We start from the raw sequence: 18134 nt of genomic DNA on the forward strand, positions 1-18134 counted from the left end.
TTGAAAAAGATAATCCCAGGATGTAATCCATTATGTATTAAATTTAGTATGTTTTACCAAGTTGTGTATGAATAACTTTTAACACAAAAAAATATATATTGGGGAAGAAGCTTAATGTGCCCATTGGAAATAAAGAATGCTAGCCCATTTTGGAATGCAAAGCTTAAGAAAATACAAACTTCAATCCATAGGAAAGCACTTTTTATTCAGTCTACACTCTGTAATCATACTATAGCTTAATTTACAAATTGTGATGTCATTATCAGACTTAACTCACAAGAGACTTTCATCCTTGGTCTATAAAAAAGGCAGTCCTCTGTTATAAAGCTTGAAACAATTGTAAGTGGCTGATATGCAAATATGGAAATACAGAAAAACTGTCAATTCAATGCTAGGATAATATAAGGGGTGATGCTCCAACTGAAATTGGTCCTAGGCATTTAGGTTTCTAGTATCTATCTTCTCCTTTAAAAAATAGGTTACTTTTTATATATTATCATTGGGTTTGGACAAATATTCTACATAATACCTATTGCATCCCTGAGCTTATTAGAAACTTGAAATAATATATATAAAGTATTGAATTTCTTTTCTTTGCATTTAAAAGATGAGTGCACTTCAGTAGATGCCATTGCTCAGGTGAGGGTTCCATGGTGTAATTGTTAGCACCCTGGTCTTTGAATCTAGTAATCTGAGTTCATATCTCGTGGGAGCTAACATTGTTTATTTTCCTTTTGTTCAAAGCTCCATTTTCATTCAATGTATGAGTATTGCAAATCTTCATTTAAAATTCATATAAATTCCATCATCTTCAGTGGTGTCCTTTGTTTAAACTCATTTTTAAACTTATCAAATCAGAAGTATGTCAAATATTTGGAAATAAGAAAAGATGCAATAAGAATGCAGAGATCCATTACTTGTGCTCTGGTCTTTGGAAATTCTCCATTTTTTTTTACTTCAGTGTGCACTAATGAGAGGGGAGCACATATCTTCTTCTTCTTCTTCTTCTTCTAGTAACACCTAGTGCCCTCTATGTTTGAGCAGCAATATAATAACTGATTAATTTGCCCTTGCATATCTTAGTTATGCCATATTGCTTGATTTGAGACAAAAGTCACTGAGCCATGTAGAGAAAAATCTTCATCAGCCAAAGGATGACACTCCCACTGGCTTCTGATATGTATTTGAAGAGATTTTGTGATATATGTGTCTATGATGTTTTCAAGTATTCATGCACTCCACCGATGATCTTATTCCATTCTTGTCCATCAAGAAAAGCAAATGGCCCATACGGGGATCAAACCCGTGACCTTGGTGTTATTAGCACCACGCTCTAACCAACTGAGCTAACCGGCCACAGATGTTACTGCAAGCAAACACAAAACTGGCAAATGTACCTCAAAGCACAGATCATATTTTGTTTTTATAGCATTTCATTTTTCAAAAAAAAGCTTAAGCCATAGAGTCACTTGAAGCATGGGTATCATAAAAATGCTCCAGTTTCTTTCCACATTACAAAATAAAAATAAATATTAGATAGGATAATAACAAAGATTAAGGCATCTACTAATAGTATAAAAATAGACAATTTATTCAAGGAGTATATGCAAATCTAAGCAAAATCAATCTAAAAAATCTAATACTCAATTTTTAATTGTAAATTTACAGATTGTTGAAAAAGATAATCCCAGGATGCAATCCATTATGTATTAAATTTAGTATGTTTTACCAAGTTGTGTATGAATAACTTTTAACACAAAAAAATATATATTGGGGAAGTAACTTAATGTGCCCATTGGAAATAAAGAATGCTAGCCCATTTTGGAATGCAAAGCTTAAGAAAATACAAACTTCAATCCATAGGAAAGCACTTTTTATTCAGTCTACACTCTGTAATCATACTATAGCTTAATTTACAAATTGTGATGTCATTATCAGACTTAACTCACAAGAGACTTTCATCCTTGGTCTATAAAAAAGGCAGTCCTCTGTTATAAAGCTTGAAACAATTGTAAGTGGCTGATATGCAAATATGGAAATACTGAAAAACTGTCAATTCAATGCTAGGATAACATAGGGGGTGATGCTCCAACTGAAATTGGTCCTAGGCATTTAGGTTTCTAGTATCTATCTTCTCCTTTAAAAAATAGGTTACTTTTTATATATTATCATTGGGTTTGGACAAATATTCTACATAATACCTATTGCATCCCTGAGCTTATTAGAAACTTGAAATAATATATATAAAGTATTGAATTTCTTTTCTTTGCATTTAAAAGATGAGCGCACTTCAGTAGATGCCATTGCTCAGGTGAGGGTTCCATGGTGTAATTGTTAGCACCCTGGACTTTGAATCTAGTAATTTGAATTTATATCTCGTGGGAGCTAACATTGTTTATTTTCCTTTTGTTCAAAGCTCCATTTTCATTCAATGTATGAGTATTGCAAATCTTCATTTAAAATTCATATAAATTCCATCATCTTCAGTGGTGTCCTTTGTTTAAACTCATTTTTAAACTTATCAAATCAGAAGTATGTCAAATATTTGGAAATAAGAAAAGATGCAATAAGAATGCAGAGATCCATTACTTGTGCTCTGGTCTTTAGAAATTCTCCATTTTTTTTTACTTCAGTGTGCACTAATGAGAGGGGAGCACATATCTTCTTCTTCTTCTTCTAGTAACACCTAGTGCCCTCTATGTTTGAGCAGCAATATAATAACTGATTAATTTGCCCTTGCATATCTTAGTTATGCCATATTGCTTGATTTGAGACAAAAGTCACTGAGCCATGTAGAGAAAAATCTTCATCAGCCAAAGGATGACACTCCCACTGGCTTCTGATATGTATTTGAAGAGATTTTGTGATATATGTGTCTATGATGTTTTCAAGTATTCATGCACTCCACCGATGAGCTTATTCCATTCTTGTCCATCAAGAAAAGCAAATGGCCCATACGGGGATCGAACCCGTGACCTTGGCATTATTAGCACCACGCTCTAACCAACTGCGCTAACTGGCCACAGATATTACTGCAAGCAAACACAAAACTGGCAAATATATCTCAAAGCACAGATCATATTTTGTTTTTATAGCATTTCATTTTTCAAAAAAAAGCTTAAGCCATAGAGTCACTTGAAGCATGGGTATCATAAAAATGCTCCAGTTTCTTTCCACATTACAAAATAAAAAATAATATTAGATAGGATAATAACAAAGATTAAGGCATCTACTAATAGTATAAAAATAGACAATTTAGACAATGAGTATATGCAAATCTAAGCAAAATCAATCTAAAAAATCTAATACACAATTTTTAATTGTAAATTTACAGATTGTTGAAAAAGATAATCCAGGATGTAATCCATTATGTATTAAATTTAGTATGTTTTACCAAGTTGTGTATGAATAACTTTTAACACAAAAAAATAAATATTGGGGAAGTAGCTTAATGTGCCTATTGGAAATAAAGAATGCTAGCCCATTTTGGAATGCAAAGCTTAAGAAAATACAAACTTCAATCCATAGGAAAGCACTTTTTATTCAGTCTACACTCTGTAATCATACTATAGCTTAATTTACAAATTGTGATGTCATTATCAGACTTAACTCACAAGAGACTTTCATCCTTGGTCTATAAAAAAGGCAGTCCTCTGTTATAAAGCTTGAAACAATTGTAAGTGGCTGATATGCAAATATGGAAATACAGAAAAACTGTCAATTCAATGCTAGGATAACATAAGGGGTGATGCTCCAACTGAAATTGGTCCTAGGCATTTAGGTTTCTAGTATCTATCTTCTCCTTTAAAAAATAGGTTACTTTTTATATATTATCATTGGGTTTGGACAAATATTCTACATAATACCTATTGCATCCCTGAGCTTATTAGAAACTTGAAATAATATATATAAAGTATTGAATTTCTTTTCTTTGCATTTAAAAGATGAGTGCACTTCAGTAGATGCCATTGCTCAGGTGAGGGTTCCATGGTGTAATTGTTAGCACCCTGGACTTTGAATCTAGTAATCTGAGTTCATATCTCGTGGGAGCTAACATTGTTTTTTTTCCTTTTGTTCAAAGCTCCATTTTCATTCAATGTATGAGTATTGCAAATCTTCATTTAAAATTCATATAAATTCCATCATCTTCAGTGGTGTCCTTTGTTTAAACTCATTTTTAAACTTATCAAATCAGAAGTATGTCAAATATTTGGAAATAAGAAAAGATGCAATAAGAATGCAGAGATCCATTACTTGTGCTCTGGTCTTTAGAAATTCTCCATTTTTTTTACTTCAGTGTGCACTAATGAGAGGGGAGCACATATCTTCTTCTTCTTCTAGTAACACCTAGTGCCCTCTATGTTTGAGCAGCAATATAATAACTGATTAATTTGCCCTTGCATATCTTAGTTATGCCATATTGCTTGATTTGAGACAAAAGTCACTGAGCCATGTAGAGAAAAATCTTCATCAGCCAAAGGATGACACTCCCACTGGCTTCTGATATGTATTTGAAGAGATTTTGTGATATATGTGTCTATGATGTTTTCAAGTATTCATGCACTCCACCGATGATCTTATTCCATTCTTGTCCATCAAGAAAAGCAAATGGCCCATACGGGGATCAAACCCGTGACCTTGGCGTTATTAGCACCACGCTCTAACCAACTGAGCTAACCGGCCACAGATGTTACTGCAAGCAAACACAAAACTGGCAAATGTACCTCAAAGCACAGATCATATTTTGTTTTTATAGCATTTCATTTTTCAAAAAAAAGCTTAAGCCATAGAGTCACTTGAAGCATGGGTATCATAAAAATGCTCCAGTTTCTTTCCACATTACAAAATAAAAATAAATATTAGATAGGATAATAACAAAGATTAAGGCATCTACTAATAGTATAAAAATAGACAATTTATTCAAGGAGTATATGCAAATCTAAGCAAAATCAATCTAAAAAATATAATACACAATTTTTAATTGTAAATTTACAGATTGTTGAAAAAGATAATCCCAGGATGTAATCCATTATGTATTAAATTTAGTATGTTTTACCAAGTTGTGTATGAATAACTTTTAACACAAAAAAATATATATTGGGGAAGTAACTTAATGTGCCCATTGGAAATAAAGAATGCTAGCCCATTTTGGAATGCAAAGCTTAAGAAAATACAAACTTCAATCCATAGGAAAGCACTTTTTATTCAGTCTACACTCTGTAATCATACTATAGCTTAATTTACAAATTGTGATGTCATTATCAGACTTAACTCACAAGAGACTTTCATCCTTGGTCTATAAAAAAGGCAGTCCTCTGTTATAAAGCTTGAAACAATTGTAAGTGGCTGATATGCAAATATGGAAATACAGAAAAACTGTCAATTCAATGCTAGGATAACATAAGGGGTGATGCTCCAACTGAAATTGGTCCTAGGCATTTAGGTTTCTAGTATCTATCTTCTCCTTTAAAAAATAGGTTACTTTTTATATATTATCATTGGGTTTGGACAAATATTCTACATAATACCTATTGCATCCCTGAGCTTATTAGAAACTTGAAATAATATATATAAAGTATTGAATTTCTTTTCTTTGCATTTAAAAGATGAGTGCACTTCAGTAGATGCCATTGCTCAGGTGAAGGTTCCATGGTGTAATTGTTAGCACCCTGGACTTTGAATCTAGTAATCTGAGTTCACATCTCGTGGGAGCTAACATTGTTTTTTTTCCTTTTGTTCAAAGCTCCATTTTCATTCAATGTATGAGTATTGCAAATCTTCATTTAAAATTCATATAAATTCCATCATCTTCAGTGGTGTCCTTTGTTTAAACTCATTTTTAAACTTATCAAATCAGAAGTATGTCAAATATTTGGAAATAAGAAAAGATGCAATAAGAATGCAGAGATCCATTACTTGTGCTCTGGTCTTTAGAAATTCTCCATTTTTTTTTACTTCAGTGTGCACTAATGAGAGGGGAGCACATATCTTCTTCTTCTTCTTCTTCTTCTAGTAACACCTAGTGCCCTCTATGTTTGAGCAGCAATATAATAACTGATTAATTTGCCCTTGCATATCTTAGTTATGCCATATTGCTTGATTTGAGACAAAAGTCACTGAGCCATGTAGAGAAAAATCTTCATCAGCCAAAGGATGACACTCCCACTGGCTTCTGATATGTATTTGAAGAGATTTTGTGATATATGTGTCTATGATGTTTTCAAGTATTCATGCACTCCACCGATGAGCTTATTCCATTCTTGTCCATCAAGAAAAGCAAATGGCCCATACGGGGATCGAACCCGTGACCTTGGCATTATTAGCACCACGCTCTAACCAACTGCGCTAACTGGCCACAGATATTACTGCAAGCAAACACAAAACTGGCAAATATATCTCAAAGCACAGATCATATTTTGTTTTTATAGCATTTCATTTTTCAAAAAAAAGCTTAAGCCATAGAGTCACTTGAAGCATGGGTATCATAAAAATGCTCCAGTTTCTTTCCACATTACAAAATAAAAAATAATATTAGATAGGATAATAACAAAGATTAAGGCATCTACTAATAGTATAAAAATAGACAATTTAGACAAGGAGTATATGCAAATCTAAGCAAAATCAATCTAAAAAATCTAATACACAATTTTTTATTGTAAATTTACAGATTGTTGAAAAAGATAATCCAGGATGTAATCCATTATGTATTAAATTTAGTATGTTTTACCAAGTTGTGTATGAATAACTTTTAACACAAAAAAATAAATATTGGGGAAGTAGCTTAATGTGCCTATTGGAAATAAAGAATGCTAGCCCATTTTGGAATGCAAAGCTTAAGAAAATACAAACTTCAATCCATAGGAAAGCACTTTTTATTCAGTCTACACTCTGTAATCATACTATAGCTTAATTTACAAATTGTGATGTCATTATCAGACTTAACTCACAAGAGACTTTCATCCTTGGTCTATAAAAAAGGCAGTCCTCTGTTATAAAGCTTGAAACAATTGTAAGTGGCTGATATGCAAATATGGAAATACAGAAAAACTGTCAATTCAATGCTAGGATAACATAAGGGGTGATGCTCCAACTGAAATTAGTCCTAGGCATTTAGGTTTCTAGTATCTATCTTCTCCTTTAAAAAATAGGTTACTTTTTATATATTATCATTGGGTTTGGACAAATATTCTACATAATACCTATTGCATCCCTGAGCTTATTAGAAACTTGAAATAATATATATAAAGTATTGAATTTCTTTTCTTTGCATTTAAAAGATTAGTGCACTTCAGTAGATGCCATTGCTCAGGTGAGGGTTCCATGGTGTAATTGTTAGCACCCTGGACTTTGAATCTAGTAATCTGAGTTCATATCTCGTGGGAGCTAACATTGTTTTTTTTCCTTTTGTTCAAAGCTCCATTTTCATTCAATGTATGAGTATTGCAAATCTTCATTTAAAATTCATATAAATTCCATCATCTTCAGTGGTGTCCTTTGTTTAAACTCATTTTTAAACTTATCAAATCAGAAGTATGTCAAATATTTGGAAATAAGAAAAGATGCAATAAGAATGCAGAGATCCATTACTTGTGCTCTGGTCTTTAGAAATTCTCCATTTTTTTTACTTCAGTGTGCACTAATGAGAGGGGAGCACATATCTTCTTCTTCTTCTAGTAACACCTAGTGCCCTCTATGTTTGAGCAGCAATATAATAACTGATTAATTTGCCCTTGCATATCTTAGTTATGCCATATTGCTTGATTTGAGACAAAAGTCACTGAGCCATGTAGAGAAAAATCTTCATCAGCCAAAGGATGACACTCCCACTGGCTTCTGATATGTATTTGAAGAGATTTTGAGATATATGTGTCTATGATGTTTTCAAGTATTCATGCACTCCACCGATGATCTTATTCCATTCTTGTCCATCAAGAAAAGCAAATGGCCCATACGGGGATCAAACCCGTGACCTTGGCGTTATTAGCACCACGCTCTAACCAACTGAGCTAACCGGCCACAGATGTTACTGCAAGCAAACACAAAACTGGCAAATGTACCTCAAAGCACAGATCATATTTTGTTTTTATAGCATTTCATTTTTCAAAAAAAAGCTTAAGCCATAGAGTCACTTGAAGCATGGGTATCATAAAAATGCTCCAGTTTCTTTCCACATTACAAAATAAAAATAAATATTAGATAGGATAATAACAAAGATTAAGGCATCTACTAATAGTATAAAAATAGACAATTTATTCAAGGAGTATATGCAAATCTAAGCAAAATCAATCTAAAAAATCTAATACACAATTTTTAATTGTAAATTTACAGATTGTTGAAAAAGATAATCCCAGGATGTAATCCATTATGTATTAAATTTAGTATGTTTTACCAAGTTGTGTATGAATAACTTTTAACACAAAAAAATATATATTGGGGAAGTAACTTAATGTGCCCATTGGAAATAAAGAATGCTAGCCCATTTTGGAATGCAAAGCTTAAGAAAATACAAACTTCAATCCATAGGAAAGCACTTTTTATTCAGTCTACACTCTGTAATCATACTATAGCTTAATTTACAAATTGTGATGTCATTATCAGACTTAACTCACAAGAGACTTTCATCCTTGGTCTATAAAAAAGGCAGTCCTCTGTTATAAAGCTTGAAACAATTGTAAGTGGCTGATATGCAAATATGGAAATACTGAAAAACTGTCAATTCAATGCTAGGATAACATAGGGGGTGATGCTCCAACTGAAATTGGTCCTAGGCATTTAGGTTTCTAGTATCTATCTTCTCCTTTAAAAAATAGGTTACTTTTTATATATTATCATTGGGTTTGGACAAATATTCTACATAATACCTATTGCATCCCTGAGCTTATTAGAAACTTGAAATAATATATATAAAGTATTGAATTTCTTTTCTTTGCATTTAAAAGATGAGCGCACTTCAGTAGATGCCATTGCTCAGGTGAGGGTTCCATGGTGTAATTGTTAGCACCCTGGACTTTGAATCTAGTAATTTGAATTTATATCTCGTGGGAGCTAACATTGTTTATTTTCCTTTTGTTCAAAGCTCCATTTTCATTCAATGTATGAGTATTGCAAATCTTCATTTAAAATTCATATAAATTCCATCATCTTCAGTGGTGTCCTTTGTTTAAACTCATTTTTAAACTTATCAAATCAGAAGTATGTCAAATATTTGGAAATAAGAAAAGATGCAATAAGAATGCAGAGATCCATTACTTGTGCTCTGGTCTTTAGAAATTCTCCATTTTTTTTACTTCAGTGTGCACTAATGAGAGGGGAGCACATATCTTCTTCTTCTTCTTCTTCTAGTAACACCTAGTGCCCTCTATGTTTGAGCAGCAATATAATAACTGATTAATTTGCCCTTGCATATCTTAGTTATGCCATATTGCTTGATTTGAGACAAAAGTCACTGAGCCATGTAGAGAAAAATCTTCATCAGCCAAAGGATGACACTCCCACTGGCTTCTGATATGTATTTGAAGAGATTTTGTGATATATGTGTCTATGATGTTTTCAAGTATTCATGCACTCCACCGATGAGCTTATTCCATTCTTGTCCATCAAGAAAAGCAAATGGCCCATACGGGGATCGAACCCGTGACCTTGGCATTATTAGCACCACGCTCTAACCAACTGCGCTAACTGGCCACAGATATTACTGCAAACAAACACAAAACTGGCAAATATATCTCAAAGCACAGATCATATTTTGTTTTTATAGCATTTCATTTTTCAAAAAAAAGCTTAAGCCATAGAGTCACTTGAAGCATGGGTATCATAAAAATGCTCCAGTTTCTTTCCACATTACAAAATAAAAAATAATATTAGATAGGATAATAACAAAGATTAAGGCATCTACTAATAGTATAAAAATAGACAATTTAGACAAGGAGTATATGCAAATCTAAGCAAAATCAATCTAAAAAATCTAATACACAATTTTTAATTGTAAATTTACAGATTGTTGAAAAAGATAATCCAGGATGTAATCCATTATGTATTAAATTTAGTATGTTTTACCAAGTTGTGTATGAATAACTTTTAACACAAAAAAAATAAATATTGGGGAAGTAGCTTAATGTGCCTATTGGAAATAAAGAATGCTAGCCCATTTTGGAATGCAAAGCTTAAGAAAATACAAACTTCAATCCATAGGAAAGCACTTTTTATTCAGTCTACACTCTGTAATCATACTATAGCTTAATTTACAAATTGTGATGTCATTATCAGACTTAACTCACAAGAGACTTTCATCCTTGGTCTATAAAAAAGGCAGTCCTCTGTTATAAAGCTTGAAACAATTGTAAGTGGCTGATATGCAAATATGGAAATACAGAAAAACTGTCAATTCAATGCTAGGATAACATAAGGGGTGATGCTCCAACTGAAATTAGTCCTAGGCATTTAGGTTTCTAGTATCTATCTTCTCCTTTAAAAAATAGGTTACTTTTTATATATTATCATTGGGTTTGGACAAATATTCTACATAATACCTATTGCATCCCTGAGCTTATTAGAAACTTGAAATAATATATATAAAGTATTGAATTTCTTTTCTTTGCATTTAAAAGATTAGTGCACTTCAGTAGATGCCATTGCTCAGGTGAGGGTTCCATGGTGTAATTGTTAGCACCCTGGACTTTGAATCTAGTAATCTGAGTTCATATCTCGTGGGAGCTAACATTGTTTTTTTTCCTTTTGTTCAAAGCTCCATTTTCATTCAATGTATGAGTATTGCAAATCTTCATTTAAAATTCATATAAATTCCATCATCTTCAGTGGTGTCCTTTGTTTAAACTCATTTTTAAACTTATCAAATCAGAAGTATGTCAAATATTTGGAAATAAGAAAAGATGCAATAAGAATGCAGAGATCCATTACTTGTGCTCTGGTCTTTAGAAATTCTCCATTTTTTTTACTTCAGTGTGCACTAATGAGAGGGGAGCACATATCTTCTTCTTCTTCTAGTAACACCTAGTGCCCTCTATGTTTGAGCAGCAATATAATAACTGATTAATTTGCCCTTGCATATCTTAGTTATGCCATATTGCTTGATTTGAGACAAAAGTCACTGAGCCATGTAGAGAAAAATCTTCATCAGCCAAAGGATGACACTCCCACTGGCTTCTGATATGTATTTGAAGAGATTTTGAGATATATGTGTCTATGATGTTTTCAAGTATTCATGCACTCCACCGATGATCTTATTCCATTCTTGTCCATCAAGAAAAGCAAATGGCCCATACGGGGATCAAACCCGTGACCTTGGCGTTATTAGCACCACGCTCTAACCAACTGAGCTAACCGGCCACAGATGTTACTGCAAGCAAACACAAAACTGGCAAATGTACCTCAAAGCACAGATCATATTTTGTTTTTATAGCATTTCATTTTTCAAAAAAAAGCTTAAGCCATAGAGTCACTTGAAGCATGGGTATCATAAAAATGCTCCAGTTTCTTTCCACATTACAAAATAAAAATAAATATTAGATAGGATAATAACAAAGATTAAGGCATCTACTAATAGTATAAAAATAGACAATTTATTCAAGGAGTATATGCAAATCTAAGCAAAATCAATCTAAAAAATCTAATACACAATTTTTAATTGTAAATTTACAGATTGTTGAAAAAGATAATCCCAGGATGTAATCCATTATGTATTAAATTTAGTATGTTTTACCAAGTTGTGTATGAATAACTTTTAACACAAAAAAATATATATTGGGGAAGTAACTTAATGTGCCCATTGGAAATAAAGAATGCTAGCCCATTTTGGAATGCAAAGCTTAAGAAAATACAAACTTCAATCCATAGGAAAGCACTTTTTATTCAGTCTACACTCTGTAATCATACTATAGCTTAATTTACAAATTGTGATGTCATTATCAGACTTAACTCACAAGAGACTTTCATCCTTGGTCTATAAAAAAGGCAGTCCTCTGTTATAAAGCTTGAAACAATTGTAAGTGGCTGATATGCAAATATGGAAATACTGAAAAACTGTCATATCAATGCTAGGATAACATAGGGGGTGATGCTCCAACTGAAATTGGTCCTAGGCATTTAGGTTTCTAGTATCTATCTTCTCCTTTAAAAAATAGGTTACTTTTTATATATTATCATTGGGTTTGGACAAATATTCTACATAATACCTATTGCATCCCTGAGCTTATTAGAAACTTGAAATAATATATATAAAGTATTGAATTTCTTTTCTTTGCATTTAAAAGATGAGCGCACTTCAGTAGATGCCATTGCTCAGGTGAGGGTTCCATGGTGTAATTGTTAGCACCCTGGACTTTGAATCTAGTAATTTGAATTTATATCTCGTGGGAGCTAACATTGTTTATTTTCCTTTTGTTCAAAGCTCCATTTTCATTCAATGTATGAGTATTGCAAATCTTCATTTAAAATTCATATAAATTCCATCATCTTCAGTGGTGTCCTTTGTTTAAACTCATTTTTAAACTTATCAAATCAGAAGTATGTCAAATATTTGGAAATAAGAAAAGATGCAATAAGAATGCAGAGATCCATTACTTGTGCTCTGGTCTTTAGAAATTCTCCATTTTTTTTTACTTCAGTGTGCACTAATGAGAGGGGAGCACATATCTTCTTCTTCTTCTTCTAGTAACACCTAGTGCCCTCTATGTTTGAGCAGCAATATAATAACTGATTAATTTGCCCTTGCATATCTTAGTTATGCCATATTGCTTGATTTGAGACAAAAGTCACTGAGCCATGTAGAGAAAAATCTTCATCAGCCAAAGGATGACACTCCCACTGGCTTCTGATATGTATTTGAAGAGATTTTGTGATATATGTCTCTATGATGTTTTCAAGTATTCATGCACTCCACCGATGAGCTTATTCCATTCTTGTCCATCAAGAAAAGCAAATGGCCCATACTGGGATCTAACCCGTGACCTTGGCGTTATTAGCACCACGCTCTAACCAACTGAGCTAACCGGCCACAGATGTTACTGCAAGCAAACACAAAACTGGCAAATGTACCTCAAAGCACAGATCATATTTTGTTTTTATAGCATTTCATTTTTCAAAAAAAAGATTAAGCCATAGAGTGATCTGAAGCATGGGTATCCTAAAAATGCTCCAGTTTCTTTCCACATTACAAAATAAAAATAAATATTAGATAGGATAATAACAAAGATTAAGGCATCTACTAATAGTATAAAAATAGACAATTTATTCAAGGAGTATATGCAAATCTAAGCAAAATCAATCTAAAAAATCTAATACACAATTTTTAATTGTAAATTTACAAATTGTTGAAAAAGATAATCCAGGATGTAATCCATTATGTATTAAATTTAGTATGTTTTACCAAGTTGTGTATGAATAACTTTTAACACAAAAAAATATATATTGGGGAAGTAGCTTAATGTGCCCATTGGAAATAAAGAATGCTAGCCCATTTTGGAATGCAAAGCTTAAGAAAATACAAACTTCAATCCATAGGAAAGCACTTTTTATTCAGTCTACACTCTGTAATCATACTATAGCTTAATTTACAAATTGTGATGTCATTATCAGACTTAACTCACAAGAGACTTTCATCCTTGGTCTATAAAAAAGGCAGTCCTCTGTTATAAAGCTTGAAACAATTGTAAGTGGCTGATATGCAAATATGGAAATACAGAAAAACTGTCAATTCAATGCTAGGATAACATAAGGGGTGATGCTCCAACTGAAATTGGTCCTAGGCATTTAGGTTTCTAGTATCTATCTTCTCCTTTAAAAAATAGGTTACTTTTTATATATTATCATTGGGTTTGGACAAATATTCTACATAATACCTATTGCATCCCTGAGCTTATTAGAAACTTGAAATAATATATATAAAGTATTGAATTTCTTTTCTTTGCATTTAAAAGATGAGCGCACTTCAGTAGATGCCATTGCTCAGGTGAGGGTTCCATGGTGTAATTGTTAGCACCCTGGACTTTGAATCTAGTAATCTGAGTTCATATCTCGTGGGAGCTAACATTGTTTATTTTCCTTTTGTTCAAAGCTCCATTTTCATTCAATGTATGAGTATTGCAAATCTTCATTTAAAATTCATATAAATTCCATCATCTTCAGTGGTGTCCTTTGTTTAAACTCATTTTTAAACTTATCAAATTAGAAGTATGTCAAATATTTGGAAATAAGAAAAGATGCAATAAGAATGCAGAGATCCATTACTTGTGCTCTGGTCTTTAGAAATTCTCCATTTTTTTTTACTTCAGTGTGCACTAAGGAGAGGGGAGCACATATCTTCTTCTTCTTCTAGTAACACCTAGTGCCCTCTATGTTTGAGCAGCAATATAATAACTGATTAATTTGCCCTTGCATATCTTAGTTATGCCATATTGCTTGATTTGAGACAAAAGTCACTGAGCCATGTAGAGAAAAATCTTCATCAGCCAAAGGATGACACTCCCACTGGCTTCTGATATGTATTTGAAGAGATTTTGTGATATATGTGTCTATGATGTTTTCAAGTATTCATGCACTCCACCGATGAGCTTATTCCATTCTTGTCCATCAAGAAAAGCAAATGACCCATACGGGGATCGAACCCGTGACCTTGGCATTATTAGCACCACGCTCTAACCAACTGCGCTAACTGGCCACAGATATTACTGCAAGCAAACACAAAACTGGCAAATATATCTCAAAGCACAGATCATATTTTGTTTTTATAGCATTTCATTTTTCAAAAAAAAAGCTTAAGCCATAGAGTCACTTGAAGCATGGGTATCATAAAAATGCTCCAGTTTCTTTCCACATTACAAAATAAAAATAAATATTAGATAGGATAATAACAAAGATTAAGGCATCTACTAATAGTATAAAAATAGACAATTTAGACAAGGAGTATATGCAAATCTAAGCAAAATCAATCTAAAAAATCTAATACACAATTTTTAATTGTAAATTTACAGATTGTTGAAAAAGATAATCCAGGATGTAATCCATTATGTATTAAATTTAGTATGTTTTACCAAGTTGTGTATGAATAACTTTTAACACAAAAAAATAAATATTGGGGAAGTAGCTTAATGTGCCTATTGGAAATAAAGAATGCTAGCCCATTTTGGAATGCAAAGCTTAAGAAAATACAAACTTCAATCCATAGGAAAGCACTTTTTATTCAGTCTACACTCTGTAATCATACTATAGCTTAATTTACAAATTGTGATGTCATTATCAGACTTAACTCACAAGAGACTTTCATCCTTGGTCTATAAAAAAGGCAGTCCTCTGTTATAAAGCTTGAAACAATTGTAAGTGGCTGATATGCAAATATGGAAATACAGAAAAACTGTCAATTCAATGCTAGGATAACATAAGGGGTGATGCTCCAACTGAAATTGGTCCTAGGCATTTAGGTTTCTAGTATCTATCTTCTCCTTTAAAAAATAGGTTACTTTTTATATATTATCATTGGGTTTGGACAAATATTCTACATAATACCTATTGCATCCCTGAGCTTATTAGAAACTTGAAATAATATATATAAAGTATTGAATTTCTTTTCTTTGCATTTAAAAGATGAGTGCACTTCAGTAGATGCCATTGCTCAGGTGAGGGTTCCATGGTGTAATTGTTAGCACCCTGGACTTTGAATCTAGTAATCTGAGTTCATATCTCGTGGGAGCTAACATTGTTTATTTTCCTTTTGTTCAAAGCTCCATTTTCATTCAATGTATGAGTATTGCAAATCTTCATTTAAAATTCATATAAATTCCATCATCTTCAGTGGTGTCCTTTGTTTAAACTCATTTTTAAACTTATCAAATCAGAAGTATGTCAAATATTTGGAAATAAGAAAAGATGCAATAAGAATGCAGAGATCCATTACTTGTGCTCTGGTCTTTAGAAATTCTCCATTTTTTTTACTTCAGTGTGCACTAATGAGAGGGGAGCACATATCTTCTTCTTCTTCTAGTAACACCTAGTGCCCTCTATGTTTGAGCAGCAATATAATAACTGATTAATTTGCCCTTGCATATCTTAGTTATGCCATATTGCTTGATTTGAGACAAAAGTCACTGAGCCATGTAGAGAAAAATCTTCATCAGCCAAAGGATGACACTCCCACTGGCTTCTGATATGTATTTGAAGAGATTTTGTGATATATGTGTCTATGATGTTTTCAAGTATTCATGCACTCCACCGATGATCTTATTCCATTCTTGTCCATCAAGAAAAGCAAATGGCCCATACGGGGATCAAACCCGTGACCTTGGCGTTATTAGCACCACGCTCTAACCAACTGAGCTAACCGGCCACAGATGTTACTGCAAGCAAACACAAAACTGGCAAATGTACCTCAAAGCACAGATCATATTTTGTTTTTATAGCATTTCATTTTTAAAAAAAAAGCTTAAGCCATAGAGTCACTTGAAGCATGGGTATCATAAAAATGCTCCAGTTTCTTTCCACATTACAAAATAAAAATAAATATTAGATAGGATAATAACAAAGATTAAGGCATCTACTAATAGTATAAAAATAGACAATTTATTCAAGGAGTATATGCAAATCTAAGCAAAATCAATCTAAAAAATCTAATACACAATTTTTAATTGTAAATTTACAGATTGTTGAAAAAGATAATCCCAGGATGTAATCCATTATGTATTAAATTTAGTATGTTTTACCAAGTTGTGTATGAATAACTTTTAACACAAAAAAATATATATTGGGGAAGTAACTTAATGTGCCCATTGGAAATAAAGAATGCTAGCCCATTTTGGAATGCAAAGCTTAAGAAAATACAAACTTCAATCCATAGGAAAGCACTTTTTATTCAGTCTACACTCTGTAATCATACTATAGCTTAATTTACAAATTGTGATGTCATTATCAGACTTAACTCACAAGAGACTTTCATCCTTGGTCTATAAAAAAGGCAGTCCTCTGTTATAAAGCTTGAAACAATTGTAAGTGGCTGATATGCAAATATGGAAATACTGAAAAACTGTCAATTCAATGCTAGGATAACATAGGGGGTGATGCTCCAACTGAAATTGGTCCTAGGCATTTAGGTTTCTAGTATCTATCTTCTCCTTTAAAAAATAGGTTACTTTTTATATATTATCATTGGGTTTGGACAAATATTCTACATAATACCTATTGCATCCCTGAGCTTATTAGAAACTTGAAATAATATATATAAAGTATTGAATTTCTTTTCTTTGCATTTAAAAGATGAGCGCACTTCAGTAGATGCCATTGCTCAGGTGAGGGTTCCATGGTGTAATTGTTAGCACCCTGGACTTTGAATCTAGTAATTTGAATTTATATCTCGTGGGAGCTAACATTGTTTATTTTCCTTTTGTTCAAAGCTCCATTTTCATTCAATGTATGAGTATTGCAAATCTTCATTTAAAATTCATATAAATTCCATCATCTTCAGTGGTGTCCTTTGTTTAAACTCATTTTTAAACTTATCAAATCAGAAGTATGTCAAATATTTGGAAATAAGAAAAGATGCAATAAGAATGCAGAGATCCATTACTTGTGCTCTGGTCTTTAGAAATTCTCCATTTTTTTTTACTTCAGTGTGCACTAATGAGAGGGGAGCACATATCTTCTTCTTCTTCTAGTAACACCTAGTGCCCTCTATGTTTGAGCAGCAATATAATAACTGATTAATTTGCCGTTGCATATCTTAGTTATGCCATATTGCTTGATTTGAGACAAAAGTCACTGAGCCATGTAGAGAAAAATCTTCATCAGCCAAAGGATGACACTCCCACTGGCTTCTGATATGTATTTGAAGAGATTTTGTTATATATGTGTCTATGATGTTTTCAAGTATTCATGCACTCCACCGATGATCTTATTCCATTCTTGTCCATCAAGAAAAGCAAATGGCCCATACGGGGATCGAACCCGTGACCTTGGCGTTATTAGCACCACGCTCTAACCAACTGAGCTAACCGGCCACAGATGTTACTGCAAGCAAACACAAAACTGGCAAATGTACCTCAAAGCACAGATCATATTTTGTTTTTATAGCATTTCATTTTTAAAAAAAAGATTAAGCCATAGAGTGATCTGAAGCATGGGTATCATAAAAT

At 32.7% G+C, this 18134-nt stretch overlaps 11 non-coding genes across 11 annotated transcripts; all 11 read right to left on the bottom strand.

Annotated features, from left to right (window-relative positions):
- Nucleotides 1-1282: 1282 nt before the first annotated feature.
- Nucleotides 1283-1356, bottom strand: TRNAI-AAU (transfer RNA isoleucine (anticodon AAU)). The gene has a single exon. It is a non-coding gene; the product is annotated as a tRNA-Ile (tRNA).
- A 1592-nt stretch (nt 1357-2948) lies between these two features.
- On the bottom strand, nt 2949-3022 carry TRNAI-AAU (transfer RNA isoleucine (anticodon AAU)). The gene has a single exon. It is a non-coding gene; the product is annotated as a tRNA-Ile (tRNA).
- Nucleotides 3023-4609: 1587 nt separating this feature from the next.
- TRNAI-AAU (transfer RNA isoleucine (anticodon AAU)) lies at nt 4610-4683 on the bottom strand. Its single transcript has one exon. It is a non-coding gene; the product is annotated as a tRNA-Ile (tRNA).
- A 1598-nt stretch (nt 4684-6281) lies between these two features.
- TRNAI-AAU (transfer RNA isoleucine (anticodon AAU)) lies at nt 6282-6355 on the bottom strand. The gene has a single exon. It is a non-coding gene; the product is annotated as a tRNA-Ile (tRNA).
- Nucleotides 6356-7942: 1587 nt separating this feature from the next.
- TRNAI-AAU (transfer RNA isoleucine (anticodon AAU)) lies at nt 7943-8016 on the bottom strand. Its single transcript has one exon. It is a non-coding gene; the product is annotated as a tRNA-Ile (tRNA).
- Nucleotides 8017-9610: 1594 nt separating this feature from the next.
- Nucleotides 9611-9684, bottom strand: TRNAI-AAU (transfer RNA isoleucine (anticodon AAU)). Its single transcript has one exon. It is a non-coding gene; the product is annotated as a tRNA-Ile (tRNA).
- Nucleotides 9685-11272: 1588 nt separating this feature from the next.
- TRNAI-AAU (transfer RNA isoleucine (anticodon AAU)) lies at nt 11273-11346 on the bottom strand. Its single transcript has one exon. It is a non-coding gene; the product is annotated as a tRNA-Ile (tRNA).
- Nucleotides 11347-12938: 1592 nt separating this feature from the next.
- TRNAI-AAU (transfer RNA isoleucine (anticodon AAU)) lies at nt 12939-13012 on the bottom strand. The gene has a single exon. It is a non-coding gene; the product is annotated as a tRNA-Ile (tRNA).
- Nucleotides 13013-14600: 1588 nt separating this feature from the next.
- TRNAI-AAU (transfer RNA isoleucine (anticodon AAU)) lies at nt 14601-14674 on the bottom strand. Its single transcript has one exon. It is a non-coding gene; the product is annotated as a tRNA-Ile (tRNA).
- A 1588-nt stretch (nt 14675-16262) lies between these two features.
- On the bottom strand, nt 16263-16336 carry TRNAI-AAU (transfer RNA isoleucine (anticodon AAU)). The gene has a single exon. It is a non-coding gene; the product is annotated as a tRNA-Ile (tRNA).
- Nucleotides 16337-17925: 1589 nt separating this feature from the next.
- TRNAI-AAU (transfer RNA isoleucine (anticodon AAU)) lies at nt 17926-17999 on the bottom strand. Its single transcript has one exon. It is a non-coding gene; the product is annotated as a tRNA-Ile (tRNA).
- Between the last annotated feature and the right edge of the window lie 135 nt (nt 18000-18134).

The sequence above is a fragment of the Pseudophryne corroboree genome, chromosome 11 (genome assembly GCF_028390025.1).
Source record: "Pseudophryne corroboree isolate aPseCor3 chromosome 11, aPseCor3.hap2, whole genome shotgun sequence".
Lineage (NCBI taxonomy): Eukaryota > Metazoa > Chordata > Amphibia > Anura > Myobatrachidae > Pseudophryne > Pseudophryne corroboree.